General features: G+C 32.2%; 1 protein-coding gene across 7 annotated transcripts in view; it reads right to left on the reverse strand.

Annotated features, from left to right (window-relative positions):
- RSPH3 (radial spoke head 3) overlaps window positions 1-15,489 on the reverse strand; it is a 143,133-nt gene that overhangs the window by 24,381 nt on the left and 103,263 nt on the right. For 5 of the 7 annotated variants that reach the window (XR_007953662.1, XR_007953664.1, XM_051998021.1 and 2 more), the window contains one exon: window positions 12,311-13,681. The exons of the other annotated variants lie outside the window; for them this stretch is intronic. The gene's annotated coding sequence lies outside the window, so the exon portion shown is untranslated. Of the gene's footprint in view, window positions 1-12,310; window positions 13,682-15,489 lie in introns of those variants that run through there. 7 annotated transcript variants of the gene reach the window in all.

The following is a 15,489-nucleotide window of genomic DNA, read 5'->3' on the forward strand; positions in this document are numbered from 1 at the left end:
ATGATGAGCCTGGAAAGACCTACATGAACTATTGCTGAGTGAAGCAAGCAGAACCAGGACAACTTTGTCCATAGCAACAGCAGGATTGTAAAATGACCAATTATGATTGACTTAATTCTTCTAAGTGGTTCAGTGATCCAAGGCAATCTCAATACATTTTGAATGGAAAATGCCATCGGTATCCACAGTGAGAACTATGAAGCCTGAATGTTAATCAACACATACTATTTACACTTTTTTTTTCCCTCATGGTTTTCCCTTTTATTCTGATTTTTCTCTCTCAACATGATATATACAGAAATATATATACATATATATATGTATATATATATATATAGATAGATATAAAATGAATGTACATGTATAACAAAAGAAATGTTTTTTACATGTATCTGAGGAAAATAAAAAATAAGAAATTTAAAATAAAAAAAATGAACGTGATATTAATGATAGGCATGTAACATCATTTTTATATTTAATAGATGCCATGTCATTTTCAAAAACAACTCCTGTAATATTGTTTGGTATTACTATTAACATTCTTTTTGTCTCCCACATTTTTAGTCTTTTCTCATATAACTTTTCTATGTGGACTCTGTTTAAACCAAATTTGTTTGCTGGCCATCATCCAAACATTCTTTATACTTTCTTATTGACTGTTCACTTTACCCATGTTATTCTTGAATTTTCTTCCCCCAAATTTGCCTCATGAAATCTTATCTAATAGTTCATCCTTCAAGGCCCCACCTCAAATTCCATTTTTTCCTTGAAGCACAGTTGAATTTAGTAAATGTTTAATGGATTTGCTTGTACTTCAAATAACACCTTTTTCATGATGCACAGTTAACATGCTTTGATTGATTCAAAGTCTCTTCTAATTAATCAGATCATAATCAAATCAGATCTCTTTATCTTCTACTGGACTTTGATTATACTTTGATCATATAGGTGATCATATCTCATCAAATGTTGCTTTACATTGTAGTAATTTTATTATTCTCCTTCACTAGATTGTACACACCTTGAAGGCCTGGAACACCTCTTCGTAATATTCAGGATTCTTTAATTCTTGGAGTCTATGTATCCTACAAAAGACTTACTCTTATATAGAGAGGATATTTAATAGTGGATGAATAAATATATTTTAAATAATAAGAAGTTTAAATCTTTGAACCGAAGTCAGAGGTCATATTCGAATGAATTTATGAAACTGACTTGTCATGGTGATGGTGGTGGTCACAGTGCTCTCTCTTGTGGTGGGAGAATGGAATAGCATCCAAGAGAAAATGGGAGAATTTCATTATCTTGATTGTATCTTTCTCCAAGAAAATCTTTTGAGCTATTGCAATTCTGCTTTGCTCAAGCCCCTTCCTTGGAGTAGGCTTGCCGTACTGGGCAGCCCTGGGCCAGTGTCTCCCCCATTGCACAGCTAATTCTTTGTTTTTCGGAAAGCCTTGGAGGTGTCTTCGTATCATACAAGTGCTTGAGATGTCTTTGTATCACTCCTTTTGGCTGCCATATTGTTTTCAGTAAACTTTTTTTTTTTTTTTTTAGTAAACTGTTTTCATTAAAATAAATCTTTTAGGGAAATATACATTTGGCATTAGAACAACATGTCCAGCCCATTAGAGAAGTGCTCTGTGAAGTAGAGTCTGAATGTTTGGAAATTTAATTTTAATTGTTGCTAGGTTTTTGTTGTTGTTGTTGGTTTGTTTTACATTATTATAGTCACTGTGCATTGGTCTCTATTCTGCTTACTTCATTCTGCATCATCTAATATGTCTTCCCATGGTTCTCTATATTTATCATTTGTTACAGAGCAGTAAAATCCCATAATATTTTTGTTATGACAAGTTGCTTAGTCATTCTCCAATCAGAGAGCATCTACTTTGTTCCTAGCTTTTTACTATTAGGAAAAGTGCTGCAATAAATATTTTGGTGCAGTATGGGTCCATGTAACAATGTATATGCCTAATTTATGTGTATATGTATAAATATGGTCTATTGGACCGAGTTTTGAAGTTGGAAGGAACCTTAGAAGCCATTGACTTCAACCTTCACACCCGAAATATGAGTAAACTGCAGTCTAGATCTGATTAATTACTTACTCAGGATCACAAAATAAGAATCACATGGAATTTGGATTCAGGTCTTCCTAATTCCAAGTCTATACTGTTTTTGCATTTTCTTTATAATTTAATCTCTTTCTCTTCTCTTATATGCTCCTAGCACAGCAACAGCACTCCAAATACACTTAATAAATAATGTACCTTTAAAAAAATCATTTACCTTTTTTTACTATTGATAATCTTTTCGTAGTATGATCTCTGGGCTGAAGGATATAAATGTTTTAGTTCCTTTCTTTTTAGCATAATTGCAAATTGTTTTCCAAGGTGGTTGGGGCAATTTAATTCTCCTAACAATACCTTAGTATATCTATCTTTCTATAGACCCTCTTAATATCTACTATTTTCAATGTCAAAGGTGATTTGATTTGCATTTTTCTTATTATTAATCATTTGGAGCATTTTGATGTGGCAAAACAAAGAAGAAATAAATGAAAAAAATATGGTTCAATCTGTACTCAGAGTTCATTATTTCCATTTCTGAAGGTAGATAACATTTTTTGTTAAATTAAGAGTCCCTTGGAATTGTTTTGGATAATTATTGTATTGATTACAATAGCTGAGTCATTCACATTTGATCATCATTATAATATTGCTGCTATTCTGTAGAGTATTTTCCTGATTCTCCCACTTTACTCTGTATCAGTTCATATACATCTTCCCAGATTTTTCTGAAAAATCCTCTTTCTTCATTTCCATAACAATCATATACCACAACTTATTCAGCCATTCCTCAATTGTTAGGAATCCTCTCAATTTTTATTTTGTCACCACAAAAAGCTGCTACACAAGTTTCTCTGATGGAATATCATTGTGCTCTGGGAAATGAGGAGCAGAATTCTCTCAAGGGAAAAAAAAACCCAAAAACCTAGAAAGACCTTGATGAATAAAATGAAATATACTGTATCCAAAAGAACAGCAATCTTCTGGGATGGACAGCTATGAATGACTTTGCTATTCTCAGTAGTATAATCATCCATAACTACTCTTTAAGGACTTATGATAAGAAATCCTATTGTTACCCAGAAAAGGAACTGATTGAATCTGAATACAAACCAAAGCATTCTTTATTTCTCTATTTTAAATTTAATTTTTCTTGAGGATTTTTATTTTCATTAGGATCTATGTTTTCTTTCACAATTTAACTTTTATGTAAATGTTTCATATAACTTCACATGTGGTTTCTTAATTGCCATTGAGGATAAAGGAGAGAACTTAGAACTCCAAAATCTTAAAAATAAAAATCTTTTAAAAATTGTTTTGAATGTAACTGAGAAAATATTAAATGAATAAAATTGTAAAAAGCTGCTACAGTTTTTTTTTAAGAATGGTTTTTATTTTTATAAATTTGGCTAAATTCCCTAGAAATTTGAGAAATGAAGTTTTATACAGAGAAACTTGCTGTACATTTTCCCATTTTCTCCATTCCTAATTTTGGCCACATGCTTTTTAACTTGATGAAATAAAAATTATCCTTTTTATTTCCTGTGATCCTATTTCTTGTTTGTTTATAAACTCATCTCTGATCCATAGATCTGACAGGTAACATTTTCCCTGATTTGCTTATGGTATTGCCTTTTATATCTAAATTATGTACACATTTTGACTTTTTATCTTTGTATATCGTGTAAGATAGTCTTTGGTTAGTTCTTATTAGACTACTTTCAAATTTTGCTAGTCATTTTAATCAAATAGTGAATTTTTCCCCCAATGTTTGGATCTTTGGTTTTATCAAATATTAGATTGCTATAGTCATTTACCACTGTATATTGCATAACTAATTTATTCTACTAATTAATTCACTACTCTTTCTTCGACAGTACCATATTGCTCTGATGTGTAGGCAGTTTTGTAATTTAGGTTGAAATCTGGTACTGCTAGGCTGCCTTTTCTTCACTTTTTTCATTGATTCTCTTGATCTTGACATTTTGTTCTTTTAGATTTTGTCATTTTTTTTTCTAGCTCTATAATTTTTTGAAATTTTGATGGGTAAGGCACTGAATGAGCTAATTATTTTAGCAACTTTTATTTTGTTGACTTGGCTTACTCATGAGCAGTTACTATTTCTCCAATTGTTTAGATCTGTCTTTGTGTGAAAACATTTTGTAAGTGTTCATATAGTTCCTGGGTTTAAATTGGCAGGTAGGCTCCCAAGTATTTCATACCATCTTCAGTTATTTTAAAAGGAATTTCTCTATCTCTTCCTTCTCTGTTTTGTTGGTAATTATACAAAAACATGCTAATTTATGTGGATTTATTTTATATCCTACAACTTTGGTAGAGTTGTTAATTATTTCAAGTAGTTTTTTAGTTGATTCTCTAGGGTTCTCTAAGTATATCATCATATTATCTGCGAAGAGTGATTGTTTTGTTTCTTCATTGTTTATTCTTGTTCCTTAATTTCTTTTTCTTGTCTTATTGCTATAGCTAGCATTTCTAGTACAATGGTGAATAATAATGATGATACTGTCATCCTTGCTTCACCCCTGATCTTATTCACTTTATCCCCAATACATATGTTTTTGGCTTTAGATATCATCATTTTAAGAAAAGCAACGATTCCGGAGTTTTTAATAGGAAAGGGTGTTAAATTTTATCAGAATCTTTTCCCTACACCTCTTAATCATGTGGTTTTTGTTATTGATATGATCAAAAGTACTATTGTTTTCCTAATATTGAATCAGCCCTGCATTACTGGCATAAATCTCACTTGATCAAAGTTTATAATCTTTGTGATATATTGCTGTAATCTCCTTGCTCCAGTATATTCTTAATGTTTTTTGAACTGACATTAAAGAAATTGGTCTTTACGAATTTAAGTCTCAATACTGTTATAGAAAGGATTTTAGGATTCCTATTTTTTCAAATACTTTATATTGGAATCCATATTAATTAGTTAGAACTAATAAATTTTGGAATTAATCATTCTTTAAATGTTTGGTAGAATCTACTTGTAAATCATCTGGTCCTGGTGATTTTTCCTAAGAGAGCTCATTTATGGATTTGTTCAATTTCTTTTTCTAAGATAGGATTATTTAAGTATTTTAATTCCTCTTCTGTTAATGTAAATAATTTAAATTTTTGTAAATATTCACTCATTTAACTTCAAACTATCCATTTTATAGGCATATAATTGGGCAAAATAGTTCCAAACAATTGCTTTAATTTCTTCTTTAATGACATATTCACTCTTCATTTTTGATACTCATAATGTTTTTCTTTTTTAAATCAAATGATTTATCTTTTTAAAATATTACTTTTTTTCTTTCATATTTTATTAATATTCCCTTTGATTTTCAGTATTTCTATTTTGATATTCAACTGAGGAATTAAAATTTGAGTTTACTTACATGCCCAATTCATCTGCTCTTTTACTGTTTTATTGATATGTGTTTAGAGATACAAATTTTCCTCTAAGCACTGCTTTGGCTGCATCCCTAAAATTTTTGTATATTGTCTGATTGTTGCCATTATTTTTAATGAATTATTTCTATGATTTGTTCTTTGACTTATTCTTTAGAATTAGGTTACTTAATTTCGAATGAATTTTTAATCTATCCTTCCAAAGCTCTCTATTTTATGGTCTGAAAAGAGTGCACTTGATATTTCTGCTTTTCTGCATTTATCTGTGAGGTTTTTACAGTCAATTTTTAATGGAATGAATATTGTATTTTGTCAAAAGCTCTTTTTACATCTATTATTGTAATCATATGATTGTTGTTACTTTTGTTATGTATATAATCAATTATGTTAATAGTTTTCCTTATGTTAAGTCATCCCTCAATTTCTGCTTGGCCACCATGTATAATCTTTCTGATATATTGTGGTGTCCACTGACTAGTATTTAAAATTTTTATATTCATATTCTTAATGAACTTGTTCTACGATTTTTGTTGTTTTTATTCTTCCTGGTTTAGAAAGTAGCACCAAATTTGTTTCATAAAAGGAGTTTCATAGGACTTCTTTGCCTCAGTTCAAGTAATTCATTTAATATTGGAATTAACTGGTCTTTAAATATTTTGGTAGAATTCACTTGTAAATCCTTCTCATTCTGATGCCTTTTTCTTAGAAAGTTCATTTATGGCCTGTTCTATTTATTTTTCTAAAATAGGTTTAGATATTTTACTTTATCTTCTGTTAATTTTAGCACCTTATATTTGTGTAAATATTCTTCAATTTCTCTTAAATTGTTAAATTACCAAATAATTAGGCAAAATAACTAAAATTTGTTCTGATTTCATCTTCACCAGTGATAGTCATCCTTTTCATTTTTAATACTAGTAATTTGGTTTTCTTTTTTATAGTAAACAATAGTTTATTTTGTTGGTTTTTAAACAAAACCAACTTTTAGTTTTATTTAATAATTTACTAGTTTTCTTACATTCATTTTTATTAATCTCATTAATTTTTAGGATTTCTAATTTGATGTTTAATTGGGGATTTTAATTGATCCTTTTCCAATTTTTAAAAAAATTGTATACCCAATTCATTAGTCTGCTCTTTCTCTATTTTATTGATATTAGCATTTAGAGATATGTTTTCTGTAATGGGCTGAGGCTTGAGTTGATGCACTGAGGTCCCAAGCACATGAGGCTAAATAGTAATTGGACCATACTCTATTAATATATAAGCTTGGAGAAAGAATGGCCCCTGCCTACTCTTTGTGCAAGTCCTGATGTGTTGTATAGGAAATGACGATTCTGGTGGGTGGAGGCAGGGGAGTGAAAAAGGAAGGGGAGGAGAGCTCACTTGCTCTGCTAGCTGGCTTCCTGTCGCAGCTGCCCATATTGCTATCGCAATCCTTCTTGCCCATATTGCTATCGCAATCTTTTTTCACCTCTTCACTTGAATAAAGACTGAAGATTTTCCCTTAACCTGAGTTCCTGACTCCGGCTGATTTTAAATATGCGATCATTACAGTTTTCCTCTGGTTACTGCATCCCCTAAGTTTTGATATATTGTTTCATTATTATCCTTCTCTTTAATTATTTGTTTCTATGACCTATTCATTAACTCAATATTTCTTTAAGATTGTTTAATCTCTAATTCATTTTTAATCTGTTTTCATGGTCCCTTACTAAGCATAATATTTATTGCATTATATCTGAACATGATGCATTTTATATTTCTGCTTTTTTGCAAATTACTTGTGAAGTTTTTATACTTTAATATATGGTCTATTTTTGTAAAAATACCATATATCACTGAGAAAAAGATGTTCCTTTCTATTCCCATTCAATTCCCCCCAGATGTCTATAACATTTCTTTTTCTTCTTGACTTCTTTTTTTGCTTAGATTTATTTAGCTCTGAAAGGAGAAAATTGAAGTCTCCCCTCACTATAGTTTTGCTATTTTCATTTACACATTAACTTTTCCTTTAAAAATCTAGATGCTATAGTATTTGATGCTATTAGGTTTTAGTATTGGTATTATTTCATTATCTATGAAGTAATTTCACATCTATCTCATAATGTAGTTTCCCTGTTTATGTTTTAATTAAATCTATTTTAAGTTTAACTTTGCCTGAGGATCGTGTTTTGCTACCCCTTGCCTTTTGTTTGCATCAGCTGAAGCATAATCAATTCTATTCCAGCTCTTTATTTTTACTCTACGTGTATCTCTCATTTTAAAATGTTGTAAACAACATAGTTAGATTTTTTTTTTTAAAGTATATTCTGCTGTTTCCATTTTATGGGTGAGTTCATCCCATTCACACTCAAAGTTATAGTTACTATTTGTGCATTTCCTTCCATCCTATTTTTCATCAAACAGTGGTTTATTCTTCTCTCCCTCTTTTTACTCTATTTCCCTTCAAGCTTCTAATTGGCTTTTAACCATAGTCTCCCTAATCATCTTATGTTTATCTAGTGGTCAAAATTTCCATTTAGTTCTGGTCTGGTCTTCACAAATACCTGAAAATCCTTTAGTTAAACATTTTTTTTTCCCCATTCAGGATAACACATAGCATTGCTGCTAGGTACATTATTCTTGGTTGCAAGCCCAGCACTTTTATTCTTTGAATAAATCATTTCATGCCTTTGGTCTTCAATGTAGAAGCAGTTAAATCTTGTATTGTCCTGAAGATAGCTCCACAGTATTTAAATTGTCTTCCCTCACCCTCCCGCCCCAAAGTTGATTTTATCATTTTCTCCTTGACCTGGGAGCTTTGAAAATTAGTTTTCATTATGGGATCTCTCTCAGGTGGTGATTGGTGGATTTTCCCTATTTCTATTTTACTCTTTCGTTCTAAAGCTTTAGCACAACTATCCTTAATAATCTCTTGAAGTATAACTCCTCCCTCCCTTACACCCCTTCCCCCCCTCCCCCTCAGCATCATAATTTTCAAGTAATCTAAAAGTTCTTTGTCTTTCTCTTCCATTTGTTCTCCAGGTCAGTTGATTTTCTAATGAGATGTTTCAACTTTTCTTCTGTTTTTCATTATTTTGCTATTATTTCTTAATGTCTTATGAAATCTTCCCAATTCTAATTTTTGAGTAATTTTTCTATAAATTTTTGGGTTTTTCTAATTGGTTGACTTTTTTTTTTTTGCTGAGGCAATTGGGGTTAAGTGACTTGCCCAGGGTCACACAGCTGGGAAGAGTTAAGTGTTTGAGACCAGATTTGAACTCAGGTCCTCCTGACTTCAGGGCTAGTGCTCTATCCTCTACTCCACCTAGCTGCGCTTTGATTAACTTTTAATAATTTTCTTGTATTACTCTTTGCTTCCCCCCCTGATTTTTCCTCAACCTCCTATTTGATTTTTAAAGTTCTTTATGAGCTTTTCCAAAAACTCTTTAGGATCTTGTGAGCATTTTGCTTTTTTTCTTTGAGATAGCAATAAGTTAATGTTTTATCTTCACTATCTTCTTTTGAATTTGAACCCAGGTCTCTATCACTATAATAGATATCTATGATTGGGTTCTTTCTCTTTTATCATTTTTAAAAGTAGTTTTCTTGTCTGTTAACTTTGTGTTAAAGTGACTTTCTAGTTTTGAAGTATGGGGAATATGTCAGGCTTTAGGTATTTTTCTGCTGTTTTCTGAGCTCTATCCAGGAGTCTGACTTAAAAGTATCCCTTCTCCACTCTGAGCCATGACCAGGACCCCTGCAATGCTATCACTGCCAACAGTCTTGTTTTTTGTGGACTCTTCCACAATTTCAGACCACCTCACCCCTCTGCCCTGGAACCAAAATCAGGGACTCTGTCCCACAGCTGGCAGAGTCCCTGAGTGCATTTGCACTCAGTGGCATGTGCTCATTCCTTAACCATAACCATAGCCCAAGACTGCATCAGATCAGTGCACCTGGGCAACCAACACTGGTGGAAGGCCTATAGCCTTCCTCTGATCAGCATTTGACCTCCATACTGTCTGTGGGGTGAAAGTTCCTGAAACTGAGCCTGCTGCCCAAGATAAGCTACTCAGTGTTTGCTGATGTCTGCTTGGAATTATTTGAACCTCATTTGAGTTACATCACCTCTCTCAAGATTGAGCCTTTCCTAACATTCTCCCAAGTTCTTTTGGGTTGGACAACTGCTTTGCCTCAAGTTTTAATTATCTCTGCCATTCAAAGTTTTCTTTGAGGTATTACATTGTCTATATAGTGGGAGAATTTAAGAAAGTCAAGTAATTTCATTTTTCATTCTGCCATTTTCCCAGAATTCTCTTCCAAGAATTCTTGTTGGACTTGTTCCCATATGCAATGTTCTTTAAGACTTTGTTTGTAGTTGTCACTACACTGTTTTCTTGTGTCATCATCACTGTCGCCATGAAGAAAGATAATATGGCAAGAGTCTTTTATTTTTTCAATCTAATTCTTGACTTTGAACTTTATGTCAAAGTTGGGCTCTGCTCATCTAGAGGAGAGAGGGTAGCACTATTCCATCTTTTAGGCTTTTTTGTACTTGTTTTCACAGCTAGTTCTGGAAGTTTGTACATTTTTGGTGCTTTCAAGGTATGAGCTGAGGAGAGGTGTGGCCAATGGTCTGCCCTTTCTTCCTTACCCCAGGCCAGCCCATACTCTCTTACAACCATATTGCTAGCATTTCATTCTCTTCTGGGATGGCAATCAGGGCTCTTGCTCCCTTGTGATCATAAGTCCTCTTCTCCACACTAGAACTGGAACCCAGAAATGGGAATGTTGCCTGGAGGTGACAAATAGTGCCTGGTCCTATGCCAAGTGATGGCTCAGAAATCCCTTGTAATCTCTTTAGGACCAGTTGTCCCATCCCTTTACTGTCTCTGGGTAAGAGCTCCTGGAGTCCTTGCTGCAGCTGCTGCTGTAAAAGCTGTTTCCAAAACTAGAAGCTATTACTGCTGCTGAATGTACTCTGGGATAGCCCCTTCCTAGCATCACACACCCCTTGTTTCGATCTCCTAACTCTTGAGTCCAGGAATTTCCTACTCTGAAGTCAACTTTTTATTTACAGTACTATTGCAGTTCCATCCTGATATTTTGTGTGAAATAAAGTAATAGTTGCTAGCCAATACAATTAATGTTGTTATTTAGTTATTAATAAAATATCAAAGTTCTTATTCTAAAAATGATCAGTTTACAGGACTTTCAAGGGAAACATTAAATAGAATGGAAAGAAGTATAGATTTTTAAGGACATGGAATTTCATTATTTTAAAAATCTGATGATCAAAAATTGATCTGTGAACATTTTATTTCCTGAATTCTTGGTTCCAGATGTTTATGCTAACAACGTACTTAGTCATCGATGTTACCTAGATTTCACTGCTTTGATATCTTTTGGATAACCTTCTAAAATACCTAGGCCTGTGTTCTGTGTGGTAAGGAAAATTTACTTAGTTATTATTTTGTTATTCTGTAGATGCATTGGATTGGAGCTCCTCTGAGGATTTCTAATTGCTTCTCATTTTAACATAACTGGTTTTTACTCTCAAATGGGCATTGTAATATGCCCATACTGTTAAATGGCATTTGATAGTCTTAATGAATTAAAGTGCATTCTTAAAAGCTCCAAATTTCTTCCCAGGGAATATAAGGCAACACTTTTAAGTGTTTAAAGCAATTTAGAAATCGGTACAATGTTCTTTAATATTGAGTCTTCAAACAATGAACTATCTGGATTCCACAAAAAAACATAGGTGAACAACAGCTACTCGTTAGGCACTGAGGAAAATCAGGTTTGTGAGTAGTACATGCTTAATCTTCACAATCTGCTATGTACCATATAACCAAAAATATATATGGCTCACTTAAGTCTAAACAAGGTCTTCCAAAAATTTTAGTGCACTTTTGAAGCTTTAATACCTTAAAAATACATTAAAACTTTTAAGAAATGTACAACTGTATAGAATAATATCCCAATGAACTAAAAGAGCCAAATTCTTTCCTTAAGAATATGTTAATACTTTAAAATGCCAGTTTAAAATATAAGTTGTAAGTTTCATAGAGGAGGTAAATAGGCCCAGAAAAGTGAAATTATTTATCTAAACATGTAGCCAAATAGTAAAAATATATTATTTCACTGTTTGGTATTTGCATAATAAATGGTATTTTTACTCCTCTAAATAGACATTGAAGGATAGTTATAAATCAAAACTCTGTTATTGTTAATCTGGATTTTCAAGCAACACAAATTGATCAAATCTACCTTAAATTTATTAACTATGTGTCTATTTCACCAGAAGCAATGTTGATATAAATTTAAACCTCACACAAAGGAACCTTGTTATATAAGAGATCCAAAGATTTTTTTCTCTGAAATCTCATTATCTTTTTATTTTTTGCCTTATCTTGCTTACTTTGGATTGGTCTGTTGTCTTTTGTTACTGGAAGCACCTTGGGGATAGGGTCAATATATTGATTAAACTCACATTTTTCATCCTGTGTATTTTATTCTTCAAGGAACCATGCTTTTATAGGTATAGGTAATTCCTCCATAACTGTGGTTGCATATATATGAGCTGTACATACTCAGCAAGTATATCTTCCATAAGTTGTATTCAAAATCTGTATCATCGTGGGGCTAACCTGGTCAAGAATCTCTCCAATCTTAGCTAGGTTGTTCCTTGAATTATGCAGTCTAAGAACTTTAACTTTAGAAATAGTTATTGAGGATTACTTTTTGCAGGAATTAGATTCCTATTGATTTTTGATGTAATAAGGGTGTGATTTAGGTTTTATTAATAAATGTTAAATTGAATTGAAAGCAACTTAGAAGTTGGTAAATTGTCTTTTATTAATTTTGTTCTTCAGCCATTCAATATTAATAAGAGCTGACAAAAGAGTGTTGGTACAATATGATACTTTTAGGACACTGGTCCATTCTCATTTCACTCTATTATAAGTATAAAAGTTTCAGTGATTTTTACAAAATATTGTTTTAGCATTTAAGTATTTGATTTTACTAACACTATCTGAAAGTACAGACATAATTTTTCAATGTAGAAATGTTTTAACCATATTATGCATGATCTTTTATCGATAAACTGATAAAGACCATTGCTTCCTTGTGATTACCAAATCATGATGGCTGCAAATAACTAATTTGGGATGGTGGGATAATTTGGCCTCAGATGGATTATATTAGGAACATCTCATCTATCCTTCTATCTTCCAGAAAACCTTATTAGATATTGACACATTAAAAACAGATGACTATTGGGGCAGAGATGTCAGGACTCCAATGAATTGAGCATCATGGAATGACATTAATGATGCTTAATACTGATACATACTGCTTTTTGCTACTAAAAAATTCCAAGTTCTAGAAAGTAGTCAGTGATTATTAGTCATGATTATTTATAGCTAAGCCATGCTTTCAGCTTTCTTGAGACCCGTTATGCCATTGCTTCTGCTTTATGTTTAAGTCCCATTTCTGCCTTTGCCGTATGTTACTGATTAACAGTCTTGAGAAAAGGATACTGAAATGCAAGAGCCACACACAATGCTAAATCCCTAAGATAAGCAAGCTTAGAATTACTGTCCTAGGAAATTGGAATATAATTGAATGGGTGAAATATCCCATGTGAACACTCCATTGATATGGTTGCTGCCTATAAGACTAATATCAATGGAGCTGCTGGTAATTTAGAGGCTCCTTCTAGGTAGGTTAAAAATGCTCTGAATAAGGAAAGTGAAGTACTATGATTTTCACACTGTATATGTGTTCTGGGACTTTTTCTAGAACAATGGCATGTATATAAAGGGCCTTGGAATAAGGAAAACTTGACATTTTCCCTACACACAGAAAAAGTAGGGAATTGGTAACAAAATTTTTTATGCTGAATTTTCTTTAATTTTGGAATGTGTAAAGGTGTACTGTGGTTTTTCTCATAAAAATCGTAGAGTTAAAATGGACAGTAAATGAAGGATTTTGGTATACTGTGATTTTTCTCATAAAATTTAAATGAAGAGAGCATGGTAAAAGATTGATTTCACCAACCACAAAATATAAATCTTTACTTTTTTCTTACCCTTCCCCCCACCCAAGACAATTTTCACGAGTAGCTGAGTCCAGAAAACTAATGATGTTAAACTTTCTTTTCCCAAGCATGACAAATGATCTTCCTGAATGAAGGTCTCCTGTAAGGATACAGACAAGTTTTCACTTAAGTGATGGAAGTTTACAAAAATAACTACTAAATCAACCAAATATGTTCATACTGGAGTTTCATGATATTTATCATTTTCTATGTAAAAAGACTGATTAAAGAAGGAAGGAGGTTCAATGGGAATACGTCAATATATTTGTGAGTGAAGTCATCTTTATATGAATATATGTAATAAAATAGTATCTAAAATAGTATCCAATGTAATCACAAATATACTCATTTCAATCTGCTACATTGGAGAAATTTATTGCTTATAAGTAATACATATATTTGGAAAGCATAGCAATATTATGCAAAATAAGTTATGACTTGCAGCTATTTACTATATGTAGTAATGAAATAGTCTACAAGTTATTATCTTTAGTAAAAATTGATTGTATTTAGGAAATTAAAGTTGGAGAAATAGCAATAATGATAAATCATTTCTTCCTTCTCTCAATTAGTGACTCAGAAAATTTTATATTATGTGCTAGGCACATGTTAAGTGCTGAGGACAGTACTTTAAACTTAAAGACAAAGTCCCTTGCCCTCAGGAATTTTACATATTGCTAAATTAGGGCCTGTGAAAAAGTTTTATAAATCAAATTGTTTTCTATTATAATTGCTTTTTTTTTTTTTTTAGCAGCATACAATACTTTAGTACAAATTATACATTCCAAAAATGCTTTTCAATGAAATCTTTTCTTCCTTGGAAAAGTTAGCCAGCCTGTCAGCCTGTTACATACTCCCAATTGCCACATCCAGATGACTAATCTACCAAGAATCAAGAGTAAATCCACTGTCTCCAACTCTTTCCAAACTGTAGTGAAAATAGGAATATGCTGATATTATACAAAAACATTCTTATTTATAATAGTATATAGAATGATGATATTTATTGCACCATGTTTACATTTACTTGATTTACAGGGGAGGAGTCTAAACATGGTGCAATAAATATCATATCTAAGAACACAGAAAAGCATCTGGTATCCATTGGTCCCAAAAAGAATCTGTCAACTCAACTTGGCCAGTAAATGAGAAGCAAGGACAGGAGCCTAAAGAGGTACAGATTCAGAGTAAGAGAGACATTAAAGAAATTGGGGAAATTAGCTTAATAACTAATTTAAACTTGAAGTTGCAGGATACAAACAGGATACAAAATAAACCCACACAAATAACCAGCATTTAAGTATCACACTAATAAAATTCAGAGAAATTCCAATTAAAAATATTTGGTAATCTACCTACCAAGAACAACACAAGAACAACAACAAAAAGGCAGAGCAAAATGGAGTTCCAAAATAGTTATTTTGGAATTGATCAGTTCTAAGAATTAATCTAAATTACTTAGTGCCACACCAATCAAACTACCAAGGGATTACTTTACAGAAATTCATGTGAAATCATATGAAATCAATAATCCTAAGAAACTTTTGTCAGTAGGAAAGGGCTTAATAACCAGATTTCAATGTGCTACAAAGCAGGAATTCTCAAACAACTGGATACTTTTTAAAAAAAAATGGAATATAGAATAGATTAGGTAACCTAAACAGAAGCAAAGGCAGAAGCCTAGTGTTTGCTGCCTAGTTTTCACACATACTAAATTCTTGGCCTAGTTGAAGATTCTCTAGGTTTATCAAACAAGAGGCAGCAATTTGGCAGAAATTAGGTCTAGACCAATACTTCACAGCTTAAACAAAGCAGCTTTGTTGTTTATTCCAATTTATAAACATTATTTTTTTTTTCATTTTGAGTTTCAAATTCTCTCCATCCCTCTCCTTCCCTGAGAAGACAAGC

This window comes from Antechinus flavipes, chromosome 4 (assembly GCF_016432865.1).
Source record: "Antechinus flavipes isolate AdamAnt ecotype Samford, QLD, Australia chromosome 4, AdamAnt_v2, whole genome shotgun sequence".
In the NCBI taxonomy this organism is placed as follows: Eukaryota; Metazoa; Chordata; class Mammalia; order Dasyuromorphia; family Dasyuridae; genus Antechinus; species Antechinus flavipes.